We start from the raw sequence: 13,386 nt of genomic DNA, 5'->3' as shown, positions 1-13,386 counted from the left end.
CCTTTACCTCCCTAAAATTCCCGTTTTCTTTCAGATTTTACAATACACTTCAATCTGGCATGTGGTCACAACGAGGCCATTGCTGGGTATGACCACTTAGGAAGTGCTGCTTTTCAAGTGGCTGCAGAAGGAAAACCAAACTGCTGTGTGCACCTCAGGGCTGCTGTGCCCATGTGCACTTGCAGGTCAGCTTTCAGTGCTGTGTCTTTGAAACAAGCAGAATTTACAGGACTAAGGATTTCATAGTCAAAAGTCAAATGAAACCTGTGTCAAAGAAATCTGCTTCTTCACTTCTCAATATTTCCCCCTTTTTTTTAAGACATAAACACGTGTCTTAAAGAAGAATGCAGAGCAGCAGCAGCACGTGTAACCACACTAATCAAGCCTGGAGAAGGCTCATTACCAGAGCCTGGACAGCACTTAGAGCTCTCTGGGAGGCAGCCACAGCACTTGACAAACACGAGTGCTTCTGGACAACTTCCTGTTTGAAAGCAGCAAAGCGCTGGGAAATGATAAATTAGAATGGTCCTACGGATGCCTCAATGAAAAGTAAAGCTGCAGAAAAATATAGCCACATGTTCATGAAGAGGAGGGGAAAAACAAGCCCAGCTGTTGAAAGCAGATGAATTGAAATGTGTCTACAAAAATAACAGAAGACATATCAGTACCTACAGCAGCCATCCCCACTTGGCTCCATCTGGAGATCGGGCAGCCGAGAGGGAAGAGAAGAGACACAAATGTTGAAGTGTCTCAGGGAGGATATTACATCTGGGGGATGTCTTAGCAAGCAGGTTCCAAACACAAAATTGATAGCAATCATTTATTTTTTTCAAAAAAGGATGCTATCCTAGAGGAAATAAAACATCAAAGGAAGCGATCATGTAATGTATTTCAGATGTATCATTTTACACATAGCACAAATACATTTCTCATATTATTTTTGGGGAAATAAGCCCTAGGTAGTCTCATAATGTCTTGGTAAAGTGTCAAAAGGAACCTGAACATTTCAGTCAGATCTTGTTTGGAGGGTACTGTAATGCATGCTATTTGGCAAAGAGAATTTCAATGTTGCCAAGCCTCAGTCAGTTTATGGATTTAAGACCTCAGTCATTTAAGGCCCTGTTTACAAAGCAATGCATCATGTCACAGCATGGCACTGAAGTTGTAAATGGCTCCTAAATTTTGAAAAAACTTTACGCTGCAGTGGAATACAGATCACCCTGAGACACAGCCACAGGCTGCAGGAGGAATGCAGCACTCTCCTGCACAAACAGCATGCCAGCTCCTGAGCTGGTATCAATCAAAGCAGCCTTTTTTCAGATAAAGAGAACAATGGTGATTTATATCCACTGAATCATATTGAATATCTCTTGAGCAACACTGACCTAAGAGCCTCAGGACCAGATCCTCAGGCAGAGCTGGATGCTTAATTCAGAATTAAGTATCCAGACCCTTAGACTTGAATTCAGTCTAAGTGAAACAGCAACCTACAGGCACATTTACAACAAGCAATAAATACAGAGCACTTCATCCCTACCCAGACTAGTTCCAGCTTTGGAGAGCAGTGACCAGCAAGGCTCAGGTTAATTTGCCCTGCTAATTAAAGGCTGTGCTGGGCTGACACTGTTCCCCTGCTCCAGGGCCCGAGTCAGTGCCTCTGCTGAGCTCTGCCTCATGAATCTACCTGTGTGCTTGGTGCTGGCCCATGGCTTGCTAACACCAGGCTAAGCCACACGTCATGTTTGCACAAATGACAGAAACCCATTCATTCAACACAGTGCTGGAAGAGGGGAGCAGCATTTGGGACATCACAGCTCGGGGGTACCACAGCCCTCTCAAAGTGCAACCACACAAGGGTAACTCTTTAACACAGCTCTGATCAAAGGACTGGTGTTTAAAAAAAAAAAAGCAAAAACACTCTAGTGATAACACTTTACTGATAAACACATTTACCTGTATCTCTCTGGCACAACAGAGTAATGTGGAGGTTTGGCAGTTCTGCAGAAAGGACCTGCGTACTGGTGGATGCCAAGCTGAACATGAGCAAGCCATGTGCCCTTGATGTAAAGGCAAATATTTCCAGCAACATGAATTGGTAGAAGATCACCAGCAGCAGTCACAGGAGGTGAATAATCTCCTGTGCTCAGCCCTGGGGAGACAAGGCTGCAGCACTGCTCATCCAGTTCTGCACAAGTAAGTACTGGAACTAGTCCAGTGAAGGGCTACAAAAATTATTAAGGGCTGGAATCATTTATGTGAGGAAAGGCTGGGACAGATGGGTTTGTTCAGGCTGGGAAGAGAGGGATCAAGGGTGGAAGTGTCTCTTTAATACATGTAAATATCTGATGGGAAGCAGTAAAAACACTAAGCCAGGCTCTTTTCAGTGACAGGACAAGAGACACTGCTTGAAATATTGGAGAATCCATTTAGCCCTAAGAAAAGGTTTGGCATATTTTATCTTATGTTTGATATCTCTGGCAAACACTGGAACATGTTTTCCAGGGGGGCTGTGGTGTCTCCATCCTTGCAGATATTTAAAATATCTGACCATGGCCCCAGGCAAACCCTCTGTACATGACCCTGCTCTGAGCAGGGGTGTTGGACCAGGCACTTTTCAGAGGTGACTTCCAACCTCAGCCATTCTGAGATTCCGTCCCTGCTGCATTGCAAATTATAACCCTGGGGGGAATGGAGAGGAAAACCTTTGGTGGTGGCAATCTTGGAAACCACAGAGCTGTGGGCAGGACACTGTGTCCAAAGGCAGCTCCGTGCTCCAGTCTGCACTCTCAGCCAGGCACAGCACGGTGGGAGCAGCCCAGATAAACCTCAAAAGCATCCAAGTGATTACTGCAGTAGTGGATGGAAACACAAAATAACGGAGGATTTAACCAGCATCTGATGGGGTGCACAAATTGGGACATAATTGGAGGACAGAAGTACTAATGAGTTATTCAGCTTCTAAGTTACTTGCTGTAGAGTTTCATTACATATTTTTCATACTAACTGAGCATGAAAGTTCCTCCTCTGGTGGCAAAAAGAGACCAGATAAAACTCAGAAGTCTGCACAGCTTGCTGCCTCTTTCCTCTGCTGGAAAACGATAATTATCTCAGCCTGCCTAATCCTGTAGGATTTATCCCAGACAGTGTTAGTGCTTCCATTGTTCCACACAGTGCTGGGCATTTTCACCCACAGAGCTCAAAGTGCCTTACTGTGGGGAAGGCAAGCAGACCTCTTTAAAAGACAAAAAACTCTCTCCAAGCCATACACATTTCATGATGCATTCATCTCTCTTTATTCATGATTGCCAGAACTGGGACAAGTGCTTGGCAAGTCCTATAAGGCAGAGGGAAGTTCCTGTGCATAAATTGGGAGGAAAAAGCCAAAATACCCTAAAAAAGACCCTGGTGCTTAGTGACTGTGCAGTGAGTAAGGAGGTGCTGCAGGAGCTTTTGACCTCTGCACTGCAAGCTCAGGGTGGATTCTCAGTCCTGTCCAAAGCACCAGTCAACCACAGGTGAGTTACAGCACTGTGTGGTGGGGTCTAACCCTACCCAACCCAAGGTAGGTTAGAACAAAGCTTCTTTTCCAGCTAGAGAAGATTAAAAGCCTATTGGACACTGACAGCACGTATGCCTTGCTTCAGTCACCTATAGAGAAAGTCAGACAGAGAACAGGGATGTGGTGATATGAAGTAAAGTCATATATTTACTTAATCTTTGAAAATAGATGGTGAATATCACTGGGGGAAAAAAACCAACAAAAAAACAAAAAACCAAAAGACTTCTTAACATGACTTCAGGACCTCAGGGGCAAAGGTTTTCTTTTAGGTGAGTCTCAACAAGGAATATAAGTTATTTTATTAGATATCTCTGGACCTTGCTTCCCTTCTTGACAGAACAGCAGTATCTGCTTTTTGTGGCTGAGTTTGCAGAAGGTCAAAGAAAGGTCTTTATTTCTTCCCTCTGCCCATTAGGACCAGGAAATCATTATTTATATTCTGTGTCCTGGCCCAAACCCATGGAACAGTGCCTCCCTGTCGATGAATTTGAGGTTGGCCTTAGGTTAGCCCCTCTGAGCTTCCTCAGGAAGAGAGAGCTGTTACAAGCAGTCATTAACTAGACAGGAATATCAAGAATGAATGCTTCAGTGTCAATGACACAGAAAAAGAAAAAGGAAGAAGTCTTCTGCCAAAAGGCTCTTGCAGCCCTGAATGGCAGCAATTGTTTATCAGTGCTTCTGGAAGGAGTAAAGGTCTGACCCTGCTTTCAGTTTTCACTGGTCCCTGGCCTTTCCACTGACCAAACGCCAGAAGGGTCTGTATGAAGCTGGCATGAATGAGCAGCAAGCCAGGGCATGTTTTCAAATTTCCTGGGCTAAGACTTTACAGTTTAGGCAATAATAATGTGAGCACCTTAACTCTAATTCTCAAGAGAGGCATATATGATCTATATTACACTATGAACCAATGTATTTATAGCACCAGATCAGCCTTCCTCATCCTAAATTTCTACCTTGCAGAGTTGATAATTACAGATTTACTTAGCTACTGACAGAAACCTGCAAGCTCTTCATTATATATCTTGCAAAGAACTTCATTACTGTGCAATTTGTGATGTGAAGAGTTTCTTAAACCATCCTCCCCAACCATTTTAACAGTTTGACTCTTTGAACAGAGCTAAGAGAGGTGAATGATCTGGAGCTCAGTGCTACAAGGGAAGCAGAGGATGCTCTCAGTTTGGGAGAGATGTCAGAGGAGTGGTTAAGCACCAGCTCCCTCCAAACTGACTGCACAGCACAGCCAACACACCTCCAATTCACCACCCTCTGCAATCAGATTTAGAATTTACTTTCTTTGAGAACATTAAGAACATACAAATGTAATTCCTTTACAGCCTTCTCTCACTGATAGTGGTATCTAAAGTCTTTCTTAGAGTAATTCATCTATCAAAGTGCAAATCTTTGAGATGTAACCCCTCACCTCAGTGCTGAAGGGCTTGGAGCAGCTTGAACACAGGTATCTGGAAGAAGGAATTCTTGCAGGATAAAAGGGATATTAAATGCAAAGGGTTAAAGCCGTAGTGGTGTTTTGTGCTGGTAGAAAACTCCTGCAGCCAGAGCAGCCAGAGCCAGGTCTTTGGGATCAGCTTGTACCTCGAATTTCGCAGTGCTGCCCCTCAATGCTGTCAGGACATGGGGCTGCACAACCTGCCCTGGCAATCCACGAGTGCCGGGACACAGGAGCGCCCCTCCCCAGCCACCACTGGGTATTTCTGAGCGTGGATGCAGCCCTGAGACACCCGGCACGCTTAACTTGGTCAGGCAGCAACTGCGAGCTTTGTTCTGATGGCCAGGAAACATGAACAGCAGTACCTAAATGTGGATTTAATTAGGGCTGCTACTCCTATTAGCATTTAGCTGGAGCTAGATTTTAACCATCATTAGAATCAGCATAATTGCCATATGTCAGAGAGCCATTTAAGCTATGTATCTCTACTATTTGTATTTCAATAATAAGCTGGAAATAGCAGGCATTTTCTCTCCAAGGCCCCTTTGAAAATTAGACTATTAAAAAGATCATACAGTGTAATATACAATATTTACTATTTCAGGTTTATCTTGCAGCACTCCATTTTACAGCTAGCTACTGACTGGTAACCTAATTTTGTAGATGTGTAAAATGTTGCAATAAAGAGGTTACTATGTATTTCAAACATTATTGGCCTCCAAGATCTGGGAATTTCTCAGTGAGCTCACCAACACGTTTTATTGGCAGTATAAAATTCACTGTGTTTACATACCCTTTAAAATGCCAGATACATCAGAGCTATCAAAATGCTGGGGTGAGATTACAGGGAATGAGACAAAGATTTCAAATTTAATTCTGTGTCCCCCCACACCCCATCTGATAAACAGAAAAACCCAAATGGAGCAGCAAGAGAAGTGACAACACTTGTAAAGAAGTTTTCATTTTTTCCTGCCTGGAAACATTCATGGGGAATTGATAATGAAGCAGCATCCTGACAGCACAGAGCCTAAGACACAACAAAAAGGCCTCGGATCCCACATTTGAAATATTTCACCATGGCAAGTCAACACAAGGCAAGACCTTTACATTTGCAAGACAAAATGAACCACTTAAAGATACTGTGGGGAAAGTCCTGCTTTACATTAAATGGAATTTATTGCTATATTGTTAAACTGACAACTTCTTTAAGCCCCCAATAAAGACATGCTGGCATGGTTCTGTTCTCTTACTATTAATAGGAACTTCCAGCAGGCAAAATGAAAGTAAATGAGAAGACAATTCTCAAAGACAACAGGCTTTTGAAATGAAGATTGTCAGCCAGAGAGCACATAAGTGAGAAACAAAAATAAATATAAGTACAAACTCAAAACCTGTATCTTTAATAAACACACTCCCTGAAAAAATGAGGATCATCAAGAAAAATAAATGCCTTCCAGATCAGTAATACATAAATTTTCTCTATGTTTTATCTTTTTTATCAACTCAGATTTGATCAGTTTTCATGTATCCCTCTGATTCTAATGAGGACATGCTTTATTTATTTTGGAGAAAGAAATACTCAAACTGAAAATGTTCCTGCCTGATAGATTAGATTGTCTTTGGTTCTTCGTGGCTGCTTCAACACTGAGTTATTTTAAGCCACTCTGGAGCCCTTCACAGGCTCCCTCTGGAAGAAGAGATACCATGGATCTCACAATGTCCATCAGCAGGAAAGCAGAAGTGGCCTTTTCTTGGGAAAAAATGGACAGAGGAATATGCCCATAGCTAAAGTATGAATAAACAGACATTATTTACATGTGTCCACAAGCAAAATGCCAACAAAAGTAGCATATTCAGTGTCAAAGCTGGATTTTTATTTTTTTTTTTTAAGTTCAAAACATGTATTTTGCTTTTAAAAAGTAGCAACAAACTCAAAATAACTCAATTATCTTGAAAACAGTAAGCACTCTCTTTCCTGGGAAACACAGCTTATCCACCGTTTAAGGCAGGTTTGACTCTGAGGTTTGCTGTTACCACGGGTGGTTACAAAGCCCAGGGGAAATGCACGATCAGTGTTGCTGTGCCTGACTGACACCAGAGCCCCAGTGCTCCTCCAAAAGTAGGATCAAGAAAGAGTTGAAGCAATTCTTCACGCCCTCTGTCCCAGTATTCCTGGCCAGCACTTCCCACCAGCAGTTTTTTCCATTTTACACATATTTTTCATGTAGTTGTCACTGATAGAAGAACCAAACCATCTGTACCACTCAGGTCATACACCAGGCAAAGCCCAATTCCCCTTCCCATGACAAGAGAGAAAACACACGAAATGAAAGCCTGTGTCATGAAAACACACATCCATCCATCCCCACCCTCACCCAAAGGACTGAGCTGTCAAGTATTTGCTGATTGACATTCAAGAGCCCCACACAGAATTAGTGGCCATCATTCAAGCAGAAAGTTAATATCAGGTGGCACTCTATAAATACAGATATAGCAGAACAGAATAGAAACTTTTTAAAATAATGGATGTATGAGTAATTTAACTAATCACTGCAGTCAGTCTAGCAGAGCACATTCTTCTCGTACATAAGCAAACAGAAACCTGGGAAGTCATAAACTGTGCTGGCAAATTAATCTTAGAATACAAATGTCACTGTGGAAAATTCCTAAATCCTTTCATTATTCTATTTGAATTACAGGATCATTTCATTTGTTTTAAAAGTTGGATCCAGACCTGCATCCCAAGAGCTTGAACACTGAAGATGTATCCAAACCCAGAGCAGGTTGGAGCCATGGGGTTTGCTGGGGGCTCCAGCACCCAATTCTGCCTCCTTCACCTTTGGCTTAGGCCACGTGCTCATCTCATTTTCTCCTGAGTCTACATTAAAGTCGTTGGAAAACCCAAAGCAGCTGAATCTAGAGGCACACTGAGACAATACCCATGGATTCAAGTGGCAGAATCACACCTTCATTAATTAATTCTTGCAAGGTTTCTAATGAGCAGAGATGGTTTGTATTCACAGGCAGCATTTGCTGCTGTTTTATAATATATGCAGTAATTATGCAGCTGATGGAACCTTATGTAGCTGCTAGTTCTTTCCTATACATAAATTAACAGCAGGATTTGTGTAATGATGGGATAATGAAGGCCTGGGTCATTGGTATTCATCTGTAGAAGGCCTTGAGAGGCCAGGTCAAAGACAGAAATGTTATTTGGCTAACACAGATAGAGACCATTGTTAAAGGATTCATAATCTTATGGCATTCAAGACCCACATTAACTCTCTCCATGGTAAGTAAAACAACTTCTGGGAGGGTTTTTTGTGGGTTTGGGGGCTTTTTTGTAGGTTTTCTAGGTGTTGGTTGGTTGGTTGGTTGGCTGGGTTTTTTTAAGAGATTTTTTTTTTCAGATGATGGAGGAAGATACCTTCCTTGTAAATCCTTGTGGATTTGCCCTTGCTATGCCATGGCAGGAGGGGCAGGCTGCCTCCAGCAGTCCCACCTTTAGGTGCCAGCCCACAGGAGCACCCAGAGAGATGGGACAAGGACCTTCAGGTGTCCCAGCCCCTTCTCACTTTTGTGTCTTCTGTCCCCATTTGTGCTCACTCCCCACAGCTGCAGGCTCTGGTTTTCCCCAGAGCTGCAGGGCAGGTTTCTTGGCTGCAGCAGAGGCTGTCTCCAGCAGCAGTGTTTTTATTAGGGCATGTTAAAATTTCTTGGTGCCTTTCTGCTCAATGTGTTTGGATTGGCAGAGCACATCCTTGTGCTGGGACGATGCCTCATCCCCCCTCTCCATCCCCAGCACCCTCAGTGCCCCGAGACCCTTTTGGAGCAGGCAGGGGGTGAGCCCAGCCAGGGCAGAGGCACTGGCCAGCCCCATGAGCCTCCTCCTGAAATGCTCAGGAGTAAAATATATTAATGCAAATGTGCAAGGAGCAGCACTGTGAGTGGGCAAACAGATGTCAGGAAATACTTTTAGGAAGAGAAAAATCCCCAGTTGAAATGCAATGCTAGCCACACCACTGAGCAGGACAGCTGGGCAGCACCAGCTGCCTCCTGGCAGGTGAGCCTCGGGAAAACTGAGCAGCCCCGGATGCTCTCAGCACCATCCAAGTAGGTCCTCAGCTCTACAGAGACAAAATTTCAAATTTTGACTCCTGTTCTTGCAGGTGGCAGAAATCCTCCTGTCTTCCCAGATGCTTCTTCCTGTACCCATCCCTGCACTCCACTCCCATTGCCCTCACACTGGTGTTGCTCCTCTACAGCCATGTTTTGCCAGGATGTGATTCTAGAGAAGCAGACATGGATATTCCTCATCAGTGCATCCAGGCTGGGCTCTTGGAGCCCTCGTGTCCCCGTGTCACCATCGCCAGCTGGCACTCACAGGGTGAATGGCAGTGCTGATTATGAACCAAGCTGTGAGCCCCAGTTACCACAGGACAGCCGGCTGGGAGTGGGGAAAAGCACTGCACACTCTGCTTTACACCCAGCCTCAGCTGCCCTGTCACCTCTAATTGACAAGTGGAGACTTAAAAGTGACACTTGGTGGGGTCAGGTTGGCCAGGTGTGAATGAAATCATTCCTTGCTGTGCTCATCTTCAGCTCCCACTAAAGCAATAAAAGGCCCTCCTGTGCCTTATTATCCACACAGCCTCTGTCTGCCTCCAAATGCTCTCTGGCTAAATGAACCATGGCTGCCTCACTGCAGAGGAGAGGGACCATGGAATCCCTGAAGGAGCTATGGAGAAGCCATGCAAGGATGATGGCAATCTAAAAAAGATACTCCAGAACATCAGAGCAGATGATTGTCACTGTTTTACACACAAGCCAGAGGGGTCTGAGTTCCTTTTATCCGTTGTATTTGCCAATGATATAGCTTAAAATAAATATTTGGACGGCAGAGACCTTTTCCTGATGTATCTGACTTATAAAGCACTTGGACATCCCAGGGAGATGAGGAATGCTGTGTAACTGGGCTTAGGAAGTGTTTGAACAGTTCTTTTCAATGGTTCTGAGGGGAACAGTGATACTTGCACTGACTCTTACAACCCAAGTGCACCAGGGGAGAGCCTTCGTTCAATACTCCTAATCCTGGGATCCCCTCCCCTTTGATCTGTCCCTTCCCTGACACTTACACTGCCTAAAACCACCAGTTCCTCTAATACCACTGGCTTTGAATTACACCTTTCTTTTGTTCTTAACTGATATGTGTTCAGACATTTACACCTGCCTATAAATTATATAAATATAAATATAAATATAAATATAAATATAAATATAAATATAAATATAAATATAAATATAAATATAAATATAAATATAAATATAAATATAAATATAAATATAAATATAAATATATCTCTGTTTTCTCTGCTGTGGCACATCACCTGCAGCACCCAGCCACAACCCAGCTGTCACCCAGCACATCTTCTTGCAGGCTTCCTCACATTTCCAGTCCAGCCTCATCTTTGCTGGCATAAATTTTGCTGATTACATCCTTCAACTTCTCTTGTTCCCTCTGTTTCACAGCACTGAGGTAATCCTCGAGGAGCTCCCCAGCTTTCTCTACCACTTCTGTTCACTCCCACCTCTTTGTGTTAACACTTCTACTTAACACTACACCAGCTCCAATGTTACAGCAACAGAGCCATGCTAAAGTTATCTGAATTTTGTAATCCTTGCTCCAAACCTGTGAGAAATTGCTCACTGACAGAAACCAGCCTCTGCAGCTGCTAAAACTAAGAGCAAAATGAATGACTACTAGATCTCTTTCATTGCCTATCTTATTCTTCTTGGAGACAACTGGAATGCCACTGTGGAATTCACAACATTTTCCCTCAAGAAAGTCACCAAAAAAACTTAGGGAATAATCTCTGCTCACAGGGAGGAGATCAGATCTGGTTCTGTAGAGCCTTTGAGCTGGGCTTTGTTGCTTATATGCCTGAGAAAAGCAATGTGTGAGAACACTGCTCTCCAGATAACAAACAAAACAACTCATGATGACAAGGATAATCACCATATTAACAGAAGAGTTAGAATTGAATTAATAATTGTTAATATCAATACTACACCTCATCATAAATTTATATTTTCACTTAGTTTTTAGAAGTCTCAGAGCTGTGATCTCAGTAACTGCACATGTCCAAAATTCCCACTTACCCAGAGCTGTGGACAGCAGCTGAGCATGGCAAGGTACCTGCTGGCACTACAACTCCAGTGACTCAGTGGAGAGGAAGACTTGCTTGCCATTATTAGCTTAATGAGAATATCTTATTGAGGTTTGTTTCCTCCAGGACAGTTTATAGAGGCATGTTTGCAATGGTCAAATGCAATGTGCTCTGTGAATGGCTTGTTGGACCCAGACAAGCATGTGCTCTAACGATTGGACCTTGCTAAAGAAATTGGGTTCTGTAAAATGGAGAACTACTGGGGAAAGAAACAAGGAAATAGAGATTGAAAATGGCAGGGCATTTAGCAGGACGTGTAAAATGTAAAACTGCAAAGTACTTGTGTCCATCTCTGCACAGTAATCTACATCTAAATATTGTCTTTTCTTCGGGGCAGAAACTGCATTATAAATTTGGTCAAAGTAGGGAATTTTAGGGACAGTTATTGTCACTGAACCAACATTTCTCATACCTTGCTAACAGATTCAGGACAGAATTAGAGAAGGTTTCCCATCCCATCCATTCTCATTACCAACTCTGCCCTGCCTCCTGCAATCCATACACATACGTGCTTTCAGAAAAGCTCACAGCCATTACAGTTCCCAGACCAGTTCCCTGGACTGCTAGAGAAGCCAGTGTGGATTAAGTCTCTTGAGAAAGATTCCCAAACAGCTTTAGAAGCTTTAAAATATTCCTATTTTGTGTTATATTTATTACTACTTGAACAAAGTTGTGAGAATGAGGTGGTTTGCTCCAATGGTTTTTCTTTGCCAAGGCAGAAGTAATTTTCCCAGGCTACAAAAGGCCAGCTGCTGATGAGTGTTACACCAGCTCAGGTGACAGGAACAAACTCCCAGCCTCCAGTCCTGATCCTGTGGTGTGACCAGCACATCCAGACTCCACATGCTCCCCATGAGCCCTGTAAAGCTCATGAAGCCATGTGGGCTTTGTCATGCAGATCAGATTAAAAGCTCAGAGCCCAGTAATATCCTCACTTAAATCTGCCATAATATGCTCTGTTATCTACTATGAAGAGAGCAGCAGAGATAATGGTTTATAGTCTCCACTTTACATACAAATTCAGCTGTACATCTGTCCAATGGTCTCTTAAAGTACTTCCAAAGAGCTCCAGTAAAATATGTTATTCTAATTGTTAATCATCCAAACATCATATTTGAAATGAGAAAAGCATTAAGAAGTGCCTTAAAATACTCATTGCAGTGGAAAATGTCTATTTCTGACATGCTTTTGTTTCCAGGAAATCCCTCACGCTCTCATTGGCCAAACACCACACCCAGTGTCAGTTCCACAGTCACAGAGATCATCCCTGAGCACAATTCCAGCAACGTGTCATCCAAAGCCCTGCTTACTCCCAGTTTATAAATGCGTGTGGGTTTATAAAGAGAGGAAGGTCTGACCTAAGCAGTGCCTATTTCAGACACATGAAATAGCCAGCAGCAGGTCTTCCCTGCACACAGTCCCTCAGGACACAGGTATTGGGAAGCAGCCCTGGGGTGTGTGATTAGCAGTATCAGCACACTCCCTGCAACCCAAACCGTGAGCACAAAGGGGTTAGAAAGCATTTAAGCCTTTAAGCCCCTCGATCTCCCTCTGAAGGTGTCCTGCTCTTCATTTCTAATTCATTAGAGAATAAGTCTGTGATAAGCAAAGTAAATTAGATTCAGTGACATTCTGCTAATTGAGTCATCTTCCTCTGCCTGGCTTGGCTGGGTTTTTAATTACCAGCTAATCTCATCAATATGGTGGATGACTGGCAGTGTGCAGATCACGGTGTACAACCACAGCGAAATAGAAATAGAAGTTCATGGCTCATTGGCTGACCCAGGTCTCTTTTGTCATACACAGGAATAAATTGGGCAGATCTGCCGGTCATCTACTGACCTCAAAGTATGGGGAACAAGGAGAATAATGGAAGGTAAATAAACAAACAAACCCAGCAGAGCTGCTGGGAAGATCTGCAGCAGTTTCAGGGATGATGGAGTGGGAGGGAAAAGGGCTCTGTAAACCTGTCCTGCATCCTGATGAAGTCCTACTGCAGTGAGGGACTGGGAACGGCAGGAATTGTGAAAGGGGTATTTTCATAATTGCAATTGTGTTAAAGTTGTCCTGTTGTAGAGAGTAACTGCAGATTCTCCCAGATGTTGCAGCAAGCTCTGCTCTTTGCAATATAGAAACTTCCCAGGGTTTGCAAA

The 13,386-nt window shown here is 43.3% G+C and overlaps 1 long non-coding RNA gene across 1 annotated transcript; it reads left to right on the top strand.

Moving 5' to 3' along the window:
- The first annotated feature begins 3,422 nt into the window (after positions 1-3,422).
- LOC148221901 (uncharacterized) lies at positions 3,423-9,802 on the top strand. Its single transcript, XR_015807145.1, has 3 exons — positions 3,423-3,515; positions 7,706-8,298; positions 9,176-9,802. It is a non-coding gene; the product is annotated as an uncharacterized LOC148221901 (long non-coding RNA).
- The last annotated feature ends 3,584 nt before the right edge of the window (positions 9,803-13,386 follow it).

This window comes from Sturnus vulgaris, chromosome 16, assembly GCF_052056855.1.
Source record: "Sturnus vulgaris isolate bStuVul1 chromosome 16, bStuVul1.hap1, whole genome shotgun sequence".
NCBI classification, from domain to species: domain Eukaryota; kingdom Metazoa; phylum Chordata; class Aves; order Passeriformes; family Sturnidae; genus Sturnus; species Sturnus vulgaris.
The sequence above is the reverse complement of the archived record's forward strand: the minus strand, read 5'-3'. Positions and strand labels throughout refer to the sequence as shown.